Here is a 17,475-nt window from a genome sequence, read left to right on the forward strand (position 1 = left end):
GTTAAGCATCAAGAGATCACTGGACTGGATCGTAGTCCAGATAGATAGAAGAAAGGGGCTAAGAAAGTCCCACTAGCACTGAGATTTTTGAGATGTTTGGGAAACAAATTGAAGGGGATTTAAATAAAAGGGCACTCAAGATCTGCAAACAGTGTCTGCCAGTAAAGAGGAAGAAAGTAAAAAATATATATTTTTACATCAGCTTGGTTTTGGAACACTTAGTGGGCACAGCAGTTTTCAGTTACATCAGAGTGTGGAGACTACCTACAAAACACACTAAGCATGAAAATACTTAGAGAACATAAACCATATAAGTAATTTCTAAAAAAGGGAAAGGATAGGAAGAAATTGAAGTCAAAACAACCTGTGACTACTCTAGGGCTGCAGAAGCAGTATTTGAGAGCTTGAGTTCTACAGAAGAGATCAGATCATGTTTAAGATCCAAGACAAGAACAGTCCATGTCACCTATGCACTGTGACAAAGACACAAGCCAGTGTGATGCCCGGACCGCTGGAGAGAATCCTGGAACTGAAAAGGATTAAATCACTTTGCAAGAGCTTGCAAGAGTCAGCAAGATGTGCATGGTAAGGGTAAAGTGAATGATGACAACATACCTCGCTCACGATTCCTTACAGAAGCAGTGGGCACTGAGGCAGTGGAGAAGTTTGGAATTAAATAGAACAGTATTTGTTTTCAGCTGTACACTGATCCATCAACTAACATGCTGCCAAAAGTAGTGTTCTTAGCTTTAAAAGAAAATCTACAGGGAATGGAAAGAAAGACAGTTTACTCATGAAACTTAAAATCATGAGGCTAACCCCATGAAAGATATATATGAAATAAATGTATGGATACATAATAAACGGAAAAAGGGGAAAAGTTGTATGCCCTTGAAATCATCAAGGCAATCTAAGCATTTAGATCCTATCTAAGCATATGAACTTAAAAAGTGGAGAAAGAACTTGAAGCCATCTCCCAGTGGATCAAGATCTCATGAATATTAAATGATGCAGACAGGGCTGAGCTATCCAACAGTTCTTACATCTAGGCAAGTCCTTCACATTGCAAGGCACTGGTTAAAGGAGCTAGATACACTCGTTGCTCTGAGATGACTGGAAGAACTGACAGAATAGTTCTTTTAGTTATAGAAAAGAAGGATGAAACCCCTTGTTTGTCCATAAATAGACCCAAAGGAACAAAACAAGTCTATCATGCTGCCAAGGGGAGATATGGCCAGCGCGGAATGCCCTTCTGTCTTTGGTACATCACTGGGCTCCTCGCAGGTATTCATATTACAAAAAAGAGAAGAGCCTGTTTCTGAACTTCCAGGAAACCTTTTGTGGGCAGCACTGTTTTCTCAGTCTTCTATTTAGGCTGTAGTTGGCACCTGAGGAAAAACATGATAAATTTTTTATGCCATACAGGTTAATAAAATTTTCCCAGATGACATTAGATCTGATGAAAAACAGAGGCTGAAAGCAGCTGTGGAAAGAAACCATGCTTCTGGGCTGAAGCTGGACAAACAACACTGTAAATGCCATGTGACAGAAATAATAACATACTTGAAAAAAACTTAACACAAAAAACTTGTAAATCACAGGAAAACATTCAGCAGCTTTTCTGCTCCAACATTATTTAGGTGGTGGACAGTATTGGGAAATAGGTACCTAATGTAGCACCTTGAGAGTGTGATCAGGCAAAGATTCTCATTGATCTAGCATGTAATTATTGAAAAAATTGAGAAATAGAAGAAATTAATTAGAGATTTCAGACCTGAGAGTAATCATCCATGGAGGATTTCAGAGAAGATGTTGATATAATCCTTTTAAACAGTGTGGTCCAAACAAATGATCACAGTAGTTTATGAGTTAAGAAAACTTAGGTATGAATTTATTGAGAGGAAAAAAAAAAAAGGATTTGATCCTATTCATGGAAATAAACAAAAACCTGTTTTTATTTACTGAAGGCCAGTGCTATTTGAAACTGATGATAAATCATAAGAAATTACCTGGCTAATGGCTATTTTTTGTTATTTTCCAGTTGTGAAGTGTGACTTGCAACTTGAATATAACCTTGAAATTGCAAGCAAGGTATTTCCAGAGCATTTGAACAAAAATGGAACCAAATCCAGAGAGACATTTGTACATGTCACCATTATTGCAACAATAATTACTGAGGATAAGATGCTTCAGAAAACAATTCATATCATTAATACAAGATTAAATTTAGCCTGATGGCTTGAGGGTGTTGAACTTGACAGTACTACTGAGAAGGAACTTCCAAAGCACACATGTAGGTAATTTCAGGATTCAAATGTCTAAAGAAAAGGCCGGAGACATCTTGTACATGAGTCTCAGCTGCACAATTGTGTTTAGAAAGAGGATAAGGTATCTCATATATGGCAAATGAAGGCCATATCTAGTGAAAGAGTTTACGGAAAACAGAAAAACAGGAAAAAACCTGAATCCGGAGAGGATGTGTTTATTTGCGCTTAATATGTGTTCTTCCAAACCATTATTCTCCTTTCCCTGAGACAGCCTTGCTATCTCTTACAGTTTGGCACTCCAGCCAAACAAATGCCCCTGACAAATATACTCCAGAAAACTGTAGCATGTAAAATTTATTTTGTTTATCTAGCATATGTCACAACAGGCCACAGTTCAGCAAACATGAGTTTAAGGAGGGAATTATGCTTTTAGAGAGGTTTTGTCCAGTCCTCTTACTCATTCCAATAAATTAATGGAAAAAAGTATAAAAATACCAAGAAAAATTACCATAAAACCAATTCTGACTCAGAACTGGACCCGCCACTTGTCAATGGCAGGATGGCACCCATGAAGCTTGGGTTGACACCCAATCAGCAGACAACTGTAAACAAAAGTTTGTATGTTTATGTCAGACTCAATGCGAAGATACAGGAATACAGAGACAGACAAATGGGCACACAAGGAGACATCAGTGAGAGCTGGAGTCCTGGGAGCTGCTGATGCTTCTTGAGCCATGCAACTTTAAAGCAGGAAAAACAGCCTTGAATTGGAATGAGCTCCAGGCCAGGGTGTCAGAGCAGCTGCAAAGGTGGGCAGGGCTGCTGTGGTCCTTTATCTTCAGGGAAGAGTCTTCAACCTGTTAGTCCAGTCCATGCCATGGTACTGCTTCAACAACCTGTGTCACCCCCCGCTTCTCCCCCAACCCTGGCCAGCCTCCAGAGGGAAGTACTGGGCCTCCGTCACCTCTAAGAGCTTTGCTATGACTGCAACTCTCTACCATCCACTGCAGAAATCTGCTTTTGGGAGATCTCTTTGGGCTCCTGTTTTCTACCAGGACCTCCTCCAGACCTGGGAGCTGTTGGGAGCAACCAGGACCCCTGCAGCCACCAAGAGGTGGGACCTCTTTGTCACCCTTCCTGCACAACTTCCGCCTCCATGTGCAGGTCGCCAGTCCCTCTCAGCATGCCAGAGGATGCTCCTGGTGGGCTTCACCAAGGTTTGAGACCTCCAAGACTGCCACTAGTGGCTCAAGGCCAAGCCTGGTGCATGCCATTGCACATGACCTCATCCCCCACCATTGCCCCAGGAGTGAAGTGCTGTTGAACCTCCACGGCTCCTCTCTTGTCTCAGGTGAGCCCTGTGGGAGGGTAAGCCTCACCCATAGCTCTTCCTCAGCCCTGCAGTGCTGCTGTTCCCAGTTTCCTTGGCTGCTCCCCACTGACTACTAGAGCCAGCTGCAGGAACGACAGCTGGTCCAACTCCAAATTGCACTGTGCTTGGCATGCCTGTGCTCCACTCAGACTCCATTTGCTCACCCTTGCATCTCACCTAGTCACCAGCTGGTGGGAAATCTTACCACTGCGAGGCACCCCAGGGCAAAGCCTCTATTAGATCTTGTCTATATGATGGAGCAGAGGGCACAGGCATTTTCATGTTGCTTCGCATGTGCCCCATGTGTGGCAAGCAGGAGACCCTGGTACACAGGTACTTGAGTGCTGTGGAGGAAGGCTGCGGTCCTTCCTCTGGCTTCCCCAGTACTTCTGACAGCTTCGGCTCCAATTCTCCTCTCACTTCTCTATTTTTGCCTCCCCCATCCAAGGCCCCAGTAAGTTACAGGACCTCCTTGTTGACCCCCTCCTGGCTGTGGCCATGTTGGCCGTCCATGTCACCAGAAGGAAGGAGCTCAAAAGAGAGGATCCCCCAATGGGGGGCTTGCCTCCGCTCCTTCATCCTCTTAGGTGTCCCAGGGAGGCACCACTGGGCCACATCCCCCAACCGCCCAGCAGCTTGCTGGGAGTAGTGTGTGCTGCCAGGGGTGCTCTGCTCTATGTTCTCCTCTGGTGTCCTTGGGATAAATTTTTGAGCCCTTGACCCTCATAACCTTTCCTTTTCTTTGTTTGTTTGTTGTCTCCTATCATTAGTAGCCTGTGCTCCTTTTGTTAGGAAAAAAAAGAGCAGTGGTGTTACAAAGCTGCATGTTGTTTGTAGGAGGCTGTTTTCCCAGGCTCAGAAATATTGTGGATAGATGACAACCTTCTAAAAAAAAAACCTCAGAAGATAAAGAGAAGAAAAGAGGCACAGAGCCTGTCACTTTGCACTACGAAAACTCAGTCAGACAGCAAACACACGTTGAGATGATGGAGTCCCAGGACACAGAACAAGGATCGCTGCCACTTGGGAGAAGCAGTACCGGTACCGTAGGGGAGCCAGCATGCCGACAGAGACACTGTGAGGCACCTCAAAGGCTGGCTGAAATTTACTGATAAATGTAATCTCAAGGCTGGTGATAAACATTTGTAACTATGTTATATCACTGTTTGAAATATACTTGGTTTTATGTTTTCCTTGTCAAGAAAGGTATAGTCTTGGGAACGTGCCTTAAAGTTTTAGCAGCTGAAATGAAAGTTCTGGGTGTTGTAAAGCCTTTCTTTGTTATATACAACATTCACAGATTGGAGGACATAATAAAGTAGATCTCTTGCTAGGACCTTATTCTGAGGTCCAAAAATTGCAAAGATATCAGACTTCTATTTTTCATGGAAGTTAACTAGTTAAGGGTGTACATACCTTTCTGAATTTATATGTTGGAGACCACAGAACACCATCACACACACTGATTGCCCTGAATCTCAATGATGCCAGAACAGAATAGTTTTCTACCTGAAGATAGAGCATGCAGTAACATGATTTAAAAATAAGTTTTGTCTTGTCTTCTCCACCCTGTATCATGGCACTTCTGCACAAAGCATAACTTTTTGGGAATAAAGAATTGGGATCTTAGTGTTTAGGAGTAGCTGGCTTAACATCAGCTTTCCCCAAAAGAATAGACATCGGGTTCTTGTACCCGTCACAAAATCACAGATACAGGTCTTACTGTGAGTGGGGTTTCCGTACAATGGTATCATCTCTGGCTAGAAATTTATCTGATTAAGTTGAAGCTACTCCATGAAACTGGATTACCAAAGGAAAAGAAAAAAGTGTTTAGGAGCCAAATTAGATAACATTTCCTTTTCTAATATAGTCAAAAAATGTTCTTGTACTTCACTTGACACTATTTACTGTGATAGTTTGCTCTCTTCATGTGCTCAGGCAGAAGCTCTCAGCTGCGAAAATTTGCTATCAGTTTTTAGAGAGTGGGAATTTCCATGTTGTTACTGAACATAAGCTCTAGAACATTTGACAGCTTTAGTTTTCTTTCTTGCACAGTGATTTATCTGTAAGATTGTGAGAGAAGCACTGGGCAGAGCAGGTGAGCAGGTCTCTTGCAGTTGCAGACCGAGATAAACAGCATTTTGTAAGATGATCAGCAAGTGAAAATACAAGCCAAAAATATACATACAGAGAAGAGCTGTGGTGTGATCAGATGTTCAAAGCTAGGGAGAAGGTGAATCTTTGCTGGAGTCAGTCATTTCTAGCTTTTTTCCTTCTGTAGGAATCACTAATCTCACCCAGCCTGTTCACATAACCAAAACATGCTTCATTTTGATCACTCCTGGAGAAAGTGTTTAAGTGAGGAGAAGGAGAAGAAGGGGAATAATTTTTCTTGTTGTCAGAAGTTAGACTGATGTGGAAGGGCTGGAAGTCAGTAATGATGGGAGCTTTTTCCGTTTGCTGTGCATTGCTTGGCCAGAGCTCTCTTGGATACCTACTTCTAAAGTTAATCTCTGCAAAGGAACTAGATTCACACACAAATTCTCATGTTTGTCCATGGGATGTCTCAGGTTGCCCTTTTGTCTCATTGGTCTTCAATATACCTGAGAAAGCCAGTAGGGACAATCATAGTGGGACCTCTGACTTACAATAGTGTCACTAGGTAAATGGGAAAGTGCAATTGTACGAGCTTTTCCATTTTTACTATTATTTTCTCTTTTTTGGATACCTGCCATTATGGCTAGTCAATACTTTTTAATTGGGATTAAAGGCATTAGAGACACATGCAGCTAATATATAATGCCTTGGCTGCTAAAAAAAGGTAATTTTGGTCAGGTGGTGTTTGTCATTTATTCACAGAGTGACACTTCCAGTTCTGAGATGATAATACAATTTGGTATCATCCTTCACTGCTGTCCCAGCAGATAAAGATACCCTGTGACCAGAGATAGCTCTTGTGTATGCCTTTGTTCATGCTCAACTGGGTTTCTGTCACATTCAAGCTAGTTACTCTGCCTCTAATTAGCCTTTCTTTAAATTACAACAAACATGTGACACTATTGTTCACTTAATTTCTGGGAACATACTCTAACTGCACTGCCTATCAGGAGGCCAAAACATCCTCTGACATCTTAGATAAAGTCATTGTCTGTGTGGAGTGAAATGCAGGATTTTAACTTCCTAGCATTTCAGAGATAAAGTTTACTGTGATTTTTTGCAAGATGGAAAGCAAAATACCTGCAACTGAAGTGCTCTGGGAATATCATTCTTTTCTCTAGAAGTATAGTGAAAAAAAGTCTTCAAAATATATTGAAATATTTCAGTCAAATGACTAAAGCAAAGTTTAGATTCTGGGGGTTTGACTGATCCTTCTGGGGTTAGAAGGTTGTATTTTCTGGCGCGACTAAGGGAGACATGAATGTTGCTCAAATGTGATAGTGTCATAATAGGAATGTTTTATTTGTGCAGAGAGTCCTCACCAACTAGAGACATCATACTTTGAACTTGACAGGAGTGAGGGCAGTATTTTGGGTTGTGTATTCACATTCAATACTATTTCAGAATTGGGCTAGGAAAAGAAAGACTTATTTAAGAAAGATTTATTAACAGATGGTAAAGCCTTTAAGCTGAAATCTTCCTATGTTACTGTGAATAGATTCTCATAGTTGACAAGTTGTATGTCCTATAAGTCATTCCAGTACATGTAGTGCTTTCTCTTAAAGTTTATTTACAAAGGTCCATGAAGCAGGGATGATGGTTTTCCACCTGCTTAATAATTATAGCTGGATTTGCATCCATTCCATGAAAGAATTGTCATATTTAGAGGAGGTTAGCAAGAGGTGTTCAGTATATTTTGGAGAGCTGAATGTCTTGTCTGGAAGTTTATGCATGTGCAAACTGATAGAGAACTCTCAACAGAAACTATTTTTTTAAATTTCATATTGGAAAAAACCCCAATATTTCAACTTTTGCCTGCATTTAGGATAAAGCTATATTCTGAAATTTGGAATTGCCTGTGAGAGAGAAAATAAGCTTTTAAACTCCTTGCGCCCCTTGTGCTCATAACCATACCAGCATATTGTATGCTATTTACATAGTGGCTTTGTAGCTATAGCCTAGTTAATGAAAAAATGAACAGCAAGGAAAAATATTAACTCCGCTAATAACAACATAGAAAATGTAAAGAGATTAACCAATCAATCGGCTGGACTCAGAAAAAACACAAAAGCCCCAAATGTATTTTGAAGAACCTCATTCCAGTAGTTAGGTAATGATACCGTTGGCATAGCCAGAGTTTTTGCAGAGTTCAGCTGGTGACAAAAGCACCCCCACTGCCAAAATACTCAAACATACGATCAAGTCACAGCAGCTGAATGAATCACCACATATCAGCTGAGCCATACTAACTCTTCATGTCCATGCTCTTCACTTATTCCAATGAATGCTATCACATTAACTTAAATCTCTTCCTTTGAGCTCTGCAGTGCCTAAGTCCCCTGCCAAACTATCTCTGACTCCATGTGCACAGTATTTGTATCTGTTTTAATCCTTCCTGACAACTTGTAAAAAATGAATTTTCCAGACACATACTTCTTAATAGATATTTCTGGTACTGCGCAGTGTCATCCAACACAGGAAGAGTTTGAAAAACATAATTTTTCTTCTAGACTAGTTGAATGTACAGAATATATATTTGTTCTCCTTCTTTTGTACTTTTCTTTTGAAAACAGGAACTTTATTATCAAGTGAGCAATAAGCAGCAGACACAGGCAAAAATAAAAGTTAACTTTTAGCCTAGGAGAAATTCTTTAGATATCTTTCAAGCCACACTAACTTAAGAAGGGTGGAACTTGACATACAGTGATATGTTTATGACATTACACTTAATTAGGGAAAAAGGATTTGTACAGCATTATGATAGAGAACAATACCGAGGGTACATGAAGATGAACAGGCTACTTAAGTGAGTAAATAACTTCTGGTGACAGTCCTGCAATGACAGAGAAGAGCTGGAATTGCTGTAGTGTTGTCAGATCTCTGAGACTCATCAAGAGCTTTATTCAGGCCTTTTGAATGCTTATTATATCAGGTGACACTTTTAATGCCTGATCATCATCGCTACGCTTGGCCACTGAGCAGAAGATGAAAGAGCAAGTCATTTGAACAATACAAGACAATRTTTTGACTGAGTGAGATCATTGTTTGGATGACTCCTCTCTCACTCACTGAGCAGGGCTTGAGTGGTGTGGCTCAAGTCAAATGTAATTAATCAGTTCTTTAAGGAAACCAGGTTGCACTTGCCAGTGTTATTTGGAGAACTGGGTTGTGTACACAGTAACTCTAGCCAGTGCTAATGCTGTCACCCGGAGAACAGGTGCAATGTTAGGATCAATACAAGGGTGAGTTGAGCTGGTACCCTGGTTGCCTGCAAGGCTGGTGCTCAGCTGTCTTCATCTGGATTGAGAACATGAAGCACTGACCTGAGTCTCCATGTTTTTGTAAAGCAAGATTAAAACACTTAACCCACTGGAAAGAATGAGTCACTTCTTCAGAAATGATCAAGAGTTGTTATTAAATGCCATACTTCTTCCAAAAGGTCTTGCTTTCGATCTTCACAGAAGAATGAACGTTCTGTCTTTAAAGTCTCTTCTCTTCACACTTTGCTCTTACTGATGTCACAGTGCTGACCGTATTCTACTCTGCTCTTCTTTCTCCTAGCTTCTCTGTTTGTTTTCTTTCAGCTTTTTTAAGGTACTCTTATTACTAGCAGTGAGCCTTTCTCTGATTCTCTCTCTCAGACACTATATCAGGCACATTGAGTTTATTTTGTTTCTGGAGGTAATGTTTACAGCTACCTTAATGAAGAAGGAATTGGAAGTCTCTCCCCCCAAAAAATAAAGATACAGAATTTCAGGTTTCACAAGTAGTATTTCAGAGGCGACTATGTTCTGGGAATATGCACACAGTAGCCCTAAGAGAATGTATATGAAAAAGACAACAATTTCTACCTGGTTCTATTGGGCCTTCTGTCCTCCAGCCTCTGGAAAATGGAGTCTACTTCTTTGTTATTTAGAAAAGACAAAAAGTAAAAAGACAGAAAGTTCAAACACAGAATGCATGAGATGCTAGCAATGGAACTGGAGACACTGGCATGTATTACAGTAAAGTTATTGCCATCTTGACCATTCTCATTTATGTCCTGTTATTTTTGTGAGAAGCTATTTAAATGTGTGCATATACCTCAGAGGAGCTCTCTCTGTTTTGCATTTTTTTTAGAATGTCAGGAAGTTACAATAAATATCTCCATGAAATTTGCTTAATAAGAATTTTCAGAAGCATTTGTCATCTTTATGCTAGCAAAGTCAACCAAAAGACTAATTTTAGCAATGTGAAAAGCTGCTTCTTTTGTGACAAAAATTATGGCCTAAGGGACAGAGCCACCCCCTCTAGAAATTAATACTTACAAAACCACATTTGTGTCAACAACAATCTGATGGCAATGCCATGGGAAGCTACTAATGGGAAAACAGAGCTGTCAGAATAAAAAATGCTCATCTTCTGTAAACTGAGGAGGCTTTATTTATTCTTCCAAGAAATAAGCACAGTTGAACTCTCTCTCTGAAAACTCTGTCTCCTGTAGCTAATCTGCTTGCTTTAGTACTGACTCATACTTCAACTTCTATCTCACACACTTGGTATTTCTTGTCATCATGTAGTCCATATGCTCCTGGGAATAACAGCTTTCTGAATGTGTTTCTGTATTGCATTCACAATTATAACTAAGCCTCATGGTCAGGGTACCAAACTAAACACTGTGCAATTTACGTGGGCTAGAGAAACACATCTTACATATCAGTCTGAGGATTAATTGAAGTAGTAGCAGTCTAATCAAAGAGTTATTATTAATCCAGTAGTCTAAAACCAACATTCCAGATTTTCCAGTTATTGTAGCTCATTCCCAATAATGATGCAATTGAAATGGAGGCACACCGACTTACCTGTATCTACCCCGTCCTCTGGTGTTATGCTCACCCTTCCAGTGCTCCTTAAGAAGAAGAGGAAAGGATTATGGTGAGTTGCTGGCGTCCTGAGTTCTTCACTGGAAGAAGGATGATGCTGAAGGATTTCTTCCTCCTTACTCGAGGATCTGCTTGGTGATCTTTTTATACATTGCCTAACATGCACTGCACGTTGCTCTTTCTTTATAGGTCCACAATTCCACGTTATATCTAAATTTACTATATCTGGTATGTTTTACGGATGTTGGATATTTGTTCTTTGTTCCCACTGTTATCTCTAAAGCCAGTTTTACTAGCCTCCCAAGGGCTTAATGACCAGTAATTGATCACTGGTGATCTGTTTACAGCCCAGGAACCTGTGGTTCCATCCTGTCCCCACATGTTCAAAAACCTCTGCTATCATCCTTTACTTGTACTCCTTTACACTAGTTTTATTCTAAGGTTATAGTTCCCTCAGCACAAAATAACTACTGCTCTACTATCTATTATTTACAGAAATCTCAAAATTATTATAACAACAGGCATTACAATACACAACCATACAAAGCTAAGCTAAAACTTAAACAAATTAGGTAATATTCACTTGGCATTTAAACAATTGCTGTTACAACTCAACTAGCTAAAACAAAACACCAGGCAGACCAAGACAAATCCAAACCAAGCCAGCCTGACATGTTCTAGTTCTGAGGCTTTGCAGACATAATGCAAAGGTTGTAGCCTCTTACTAGTAGTGGCAGTGTCACACTTACTGGGCTACAGGGCTTTGCTCAGTGGAGCCTTATTCCTTAGCTACTGCTTCTAGGCAGCAAAAGTCTTAGCCAAGGGTCTCATCAACCTTACATGGTGGGACCCAAAGGAGAAGATTCCTTGGGGGATATCTTTGCAGTAGTTCTCTGTTCCCCAGAGATAGCTCATCTAGTGTCTTGCATCCCTACCCCATAGAAAAAGTGGTAGAAGGCCCACCTTAGAGAGTCATATTTCACAAAATCTGTCACAAGTGACTCATTTGCCTTCTCATCTCCTAAATGAAAAATTGTTGGTTTAGAGTAAGTAGAGTTTTTTGGAGCATATCAGTAGCATTGTAAGTCAGCCTTGAAGAATGTCAAGTTGAAGTGTACTTTGCATTTGATTAGGAGATAGTGAGATTTGTGCTTTTAATTTCTGTGTTCCACATTTGTTGCCCTGAAATCCTCCTTTTCAGGCATGCTTCTACCCTATGAGTAAACATTTCATTTTTTCTGATAAGGTCAGTGATCAGGGTCTTCTTCATCCTGAAACTCTGGCAACCTGTTAGCTGAGTTTGATCCAGGCCATTGTGCATTTTCAAGCTGACTTAATATGCACTGGGAACTGCCGTAGGGAGCAGATGCAATTCTGAAGTGCTCCAAGTCTGATGAACTGTGTTCCCAGTCTGGTGAGGAGATGTGTTCTTATATTCTGTGTTAGTTTGTATTATCTAAGAACTGATAACTTCAGTTCCTCAGTTGTGTGCTATATGGCAATCAGCCAAGCCATGTTCTGACAGGATGGAAAAATAAAAATCTCCTAGCTAAAAAAGAAATGTTAAAAAGGATTTGCACAAAAGTACCTTCATCTTCACACCTAAGTCCTACTGAGATCCACAGCTTATCTCTTCTGAGGAGCCTAATTTGATTGATGTGTAAGAACAGTGAAAATAAATTTCATGGAAATGAGGGCACATTTTTAACAGCCTGCTTTACAGGAAAGCATTCCTTCCAGATGGGAGTTCTATGTCCTGGTTTGGCCTCTGCCTGGATCAATGCCTGCCCTGGAAGAGAGAAGGGCAGGTTTCACAAAGAGGGGAAACATGCTGTGGTGGACCACAAACCATGCCATGCTGTTATCTTGACTTTTCACTGGCTTCTGTCCAGAAGTGTTGTTTGAACCAGACCCAAAAGAAAGTAAAGTACAGTGTTGGCATTTTAATCATTTCCATTAGTCGATGTTCCCTCCTAGGATCTGTGGTCAGGAAGTGTCCATCAGTGCTTTCTTAAACATAGCTTCATTTTTAGGGCTTTGGGTGAGAGTAGGAGCAGGTGACACCCAGGCAGCAGTGTTGTCTAGACACAGGATACATTTGTGCGTCCCTGGTCATCTGGACATTTGCTGGCAGGGAGTAAACTGCCAAGCTTTCCTTACGGGGGTGAAAACCCTTGCTCTTTGATATGATGATATGGGAGCTAAGAACACTGCCAGGGAATCCTCAAACAAATTTCATCTCTCCAGATGCATATCATAGCATTTTCTGCAGTAAGGATATGCTCTGAATGGGTGACAATAGCACCTCACAGTAAAACTCTGGTATAATGAATGACACAAGCCATAAACATCTGCAAATAAAGAAAGTAACTGTCTCAGGTAGATGTTGCAGGCAGAGTGGAAACTCATGGTGGTTTACTATAGCCAGCTTGTAGGATTTATTTCTATTTCCTCTGACACTAGGAAAAATGAGATTCTCAAAACATCTCTAAACCAGAAGAAAACTATTAAGTGTTAAACTGGTTCTACAGTGATTGTTAATGTAAGCTTCTCACATCAGTTTACCAAATACCATCTCATATAATCAGAACAGCATATAATGAATATTTTTTGTACTAAATAGAAGGATATGCAATTTCCATATGGTGTTATATGAGATCCAAAATGTAAAATCTCAGCTTTGTTTATAAAATCGGGGACTAAAAAATTCTTAGGGAAAATGGAATGAAATGATTAGGACATTACACAGGCTTCTTTATAAAAGGCAAAGGGCTTAATTCTTCAAACCTTTGCATCTCATGTACTCACTTACCTCATATAACTTCCTGATAACCACAAAAATGCTGCTATTTTGATCTTGTAGATGGTAATTTCCATCTTGTATTGACATGCTTGACATTACTAATGTTCATGGTCCATGCACAGCTGAGTCCAATTTGAAAGTAGGTTCTGCTTGTACCTGAAAATAAATACCATAGCTGCTATTGAAATGAAACTTGAAGCAGTATCTCTGAATGTAATATAATGTTAATTCTTAAAAAATACAATAATGGAGATAATGCATAAATGTTTGTATGCATTTTCTCATAATTCAGGTGTTAGGTAATTATTATCAAATCTGTGATAGTTTGAAATTAAACCCATAGTAGTCTCTGGAAAAATCTAATTTATTATTTCAGTTTAGTTATATACTCAGGAATGCAGTTAACTGATGCCCATTTATGTCATATTGATATGGAATTGTGTCAAGCAGACTTGCTTCACAAATGCCACTAGGAAATACTGTTGAAAGATCCTTTTCCCTGAAGTATTTTTTCCTGTCTATTTTAGAAATAATTGGGAAAAACAAGAGTGAAAAGTTAAATAATATCAGTGGAAATTATCCAGGTACCATAGCAAAGTTTCAGCAGTGATTGTTGAACGTGTGGAGATCTTCCCCCAAAATATCATTCATTTGAAGTTCAGTGTGCTCAGAAATATAGCACAGAGAAGGCACATGCCTTTTAAGTGACAGTCAGTGAACTGGAGATAAATAAGCATTGTATTATATACAATTAACTAATTAATTTTGCAATTATTGGTTATAATAAACTCAGAAGTTTATATGTGAATAATAGCAAATGTATGTATGCATGAAAGAGAGAAGAATGATATGTTGGTCATTTTAGTAACTTTGGCATCTCACGCCTATTTTATGTTTGGTCTATTATTGCTAAAGATATGATTTTTTTCATATCAATCCCAATGGTCACAGAATCGTCTACCTAAAAATCTTGCAAATTTGTCACAAAATGTATTAATTGGAGTGGGACTTTGCATCATGGCAAACTGTGTGAGAAAGCATGCCAGGCTGAGTGAGGTTCTTGCTTTTCCAGAATTATTCGGCTCTTGTAAACAGGCAGAAAGCATATATAGAAGTATAGCTCAGCCAGTGGAATTGCAGGTGTGCCACTGAAATAAAAACAATATTATCTTCAAAAGAAAGCAAATGGTGAAAATAAATGCAAATATAAATACAAAGCAGAGAAGCTGAAAGGAGGCGATGTGAAGAGTCCATGAAATTGGTGCGTGTTCCCACAGACCCACTGAAAAAACATATCATAACAAATTTCTTGAGGAGGATGGTATAGGTGGAAGTAACACACTGTTAAATTTATCGTAGGAAAGACAAAAAATGTCAGATGCAATATTTTCTCTAAAGTTAGAAAAAAAAAAAGCACCATACAGCAGAATTTCCTCTGCTTACAGAGGTTTTGTGCTGCTAATATTTCATGTTGTAGACAACTGTACTGTCAAACAATTCCTGGAAAACTCTTTGAAAGGGAGTCATCAGTGCTGGATCACTTGGGAAAACAGGATGATGTATTTTGAAAGTCATGCAAATAAACTGAAAAAAACAGTTGAAAGATCACCTTGCTCTTGATCTTTAGCCGAAAAACAATGTGGAAGGCCACTGTGGTCTAAGGAGTGTAGCACACTTGTACCAGGTTATTCTTTCCCCAGAAACATCACGATGTCTAGGGAAGAGAGGTTGGAACTTTGATCCTTTCTGAACTTGTTTAGAAACTTCAAAAAGTGAGCCAGTTCTGGGGTCAGTTTGGAAGCCCTTTTGAAACCTCAGAAACCTTTCCCCCATTGGAAAAAAAAAATGCTGACTTTTTTCATAATGACTGTGACCACGTGGACAAAAGTTTAGGAAGAAAATCTCAAAGTTGTGTTTCAGTCTACATTAACCAAGACAGATTAACTTGTAGCAATAGAAGTGTCTAAACTAATGCCTGTCATGCTATTAAAGCCTTGCACCAGTATTTTCAGGATGTGATAAATACTTGATCCCAATCAAACCAAACAGTTAAACCTGATATCAAAAAATGTTTTTGATACCTGTTTCATAGTTGAAACGATGTGTTGATATCAGCCACATTTTTTGGCCTCATCTGTTACAGAAAGAGTTTAAGCACTGGAATTTTGGCATGACTTAGCAAAATGCTTTCAGCCTGGCCTCTTCTTGCTTTGGGAGTCTAATGGTGTTCACTAGCATAGCAAACTGGAAGACATCATTTGCTTCTTAGAAAGATGTCTTGTGAGAGGTCAGATATGGAATCAGAGATAATACTATCAGGTAAAATGCATTTCAGGATCAAGGAAAATTCTAACTGAAGAAAAAAATCCCATTTTCCATTCCAAATAGTGAACTAAACTTTCGGGTTCTTAGGGTTCTAATTGTACCTGCTAGTTCTGATGACTTAGTGATAGTCTCATTAATACTTAAAAGCTTCAGTATATAGTTAAAATGACATGATCAGTAACCTGCCAGTGAAAATTGCTTCTCCCCATCATCTGTGCCATGTAATATTCTAAAAATTACAATGTCAGAATTGTCTTTAATTTTAATTATATGGATAGGAGGTATTAACATTAATATTGTACTGGTGGAGTACTCATCTTTTAATTTTGGCCAAGGATGCAGACCGAATAGAGGTCTAGTTATACTGCTGTGAAAGCTCCCATTGACTTCAGCTGTGTAAATTCAGAAAGACTAATTTATGTATCCCTCATCACAGTGGCTGTATTTTTTTCTTGTAAGTTACTCAATGCTTCTTGAATTTTGTATGTGTTCACGGTTGTAAGCGGTGCTGCAAAATCTAGTTCTAGGTAATTGTATTATCACAGCTTTAAACTGGCAAGTTAATATTACTCAAGAGGCAGTTTCACACAAACAGATAAAATCATACAGGATTTTATTGGGTGTCTGTTAGCAATCCAAATAAGGATAAGGGATATATTCTTAAGTGATACAGCTGTGTGAACAATTGAAATCGATTGGAGCTGTTGTTGAGCTCTTTTGGATCCCTACTCATACAGATATTTTTGGAAACGATTACACAGCTAAAGTAGCAAAGAAAGCATTAAGAAGGATTATGCTGATATTCCAGTTTCCCTGTCTAGGGAAGAAACCATATCTCTCATCTATTCAAGAGCAATAAAAACTGATCTTTTAGAAAAAAAATGTGATCAATATAGAAAAGATTTCCTTATATAATACATTTAGGTGTAACCCAGCATGAAAAAATTCAACAGACTGCCTCATAACTAATTCATTAGAAAAAAGACTATAGGTACTTATGTTGGTAGGTTGGCCAGTTTTGTTCACTCAGTTTTAAAATGTAGATTACTTTCTATTTGCTCATACTGTTCCATTATCTCTCCCAAAACTCTTTGCTTGAAGTCTACTGTTCATTTTTCTATTTGCCCTGTTCCACAGTCTGCTGTACTTTATGCTGTTGTTAAGTCTTCTGTTTATTACTGACTTTGGTAGAGCTGCTTATGTTGATAGTAACCAGATCCAAGAGTATTTTTGCAAGGAGTGCAAAGATTTGAAAATACCCCTGTCAGAAGATAAAGCCCAGATCAAATAAAGTGTATTTCAGGTTGCAGTGACCTATTTAAAATGACACTCTGATGGCTTAAGAGACTCTTGTTACCTATGGCTTAATTGACCTAATATGAAAGCAGTTTAGTTCTGTTTATGGCACCAACATAGCTGAATATTACTGCGGCTTTTGTTGTTGACTATCAGTGCTGATACTACAATTAAGGCTGTTAGGGCAGAACTTCCAGCTGTGCTGAGGGGAGGACAGTGGCAAGTGGGGCTGCCCGGGGGCACCCTGGGTGGGTGGGTCCTGGGCTCGGGAGTCACAGTGTGGCCAGGAGTGGGGATGTGGGACACACGGCAGGGGCAACAGAGCAGAGACTGCACCAGGGGGCACCTGTCGAATTTCTGTAAAGCGAAAACAAGCCTCTGGACACAAACCAG

The sequence above is a fragment of the Apteryx rowi genome, unplaced genomic scaffold (genome assembly GCF_003343035.1).
Source record: "Apteryx rowi isolate R43461 unplaced genomic scaffold, aptRow1 scaffold_260, whole genome shotgun sequence".
NCBI classification, from domain to species: domain Eukaryota; kingdom Metazoa; phylum Chordata; class Aves; order Apterygiformes; family Apterygidae; genus Apteryx; species Apteryx rowi.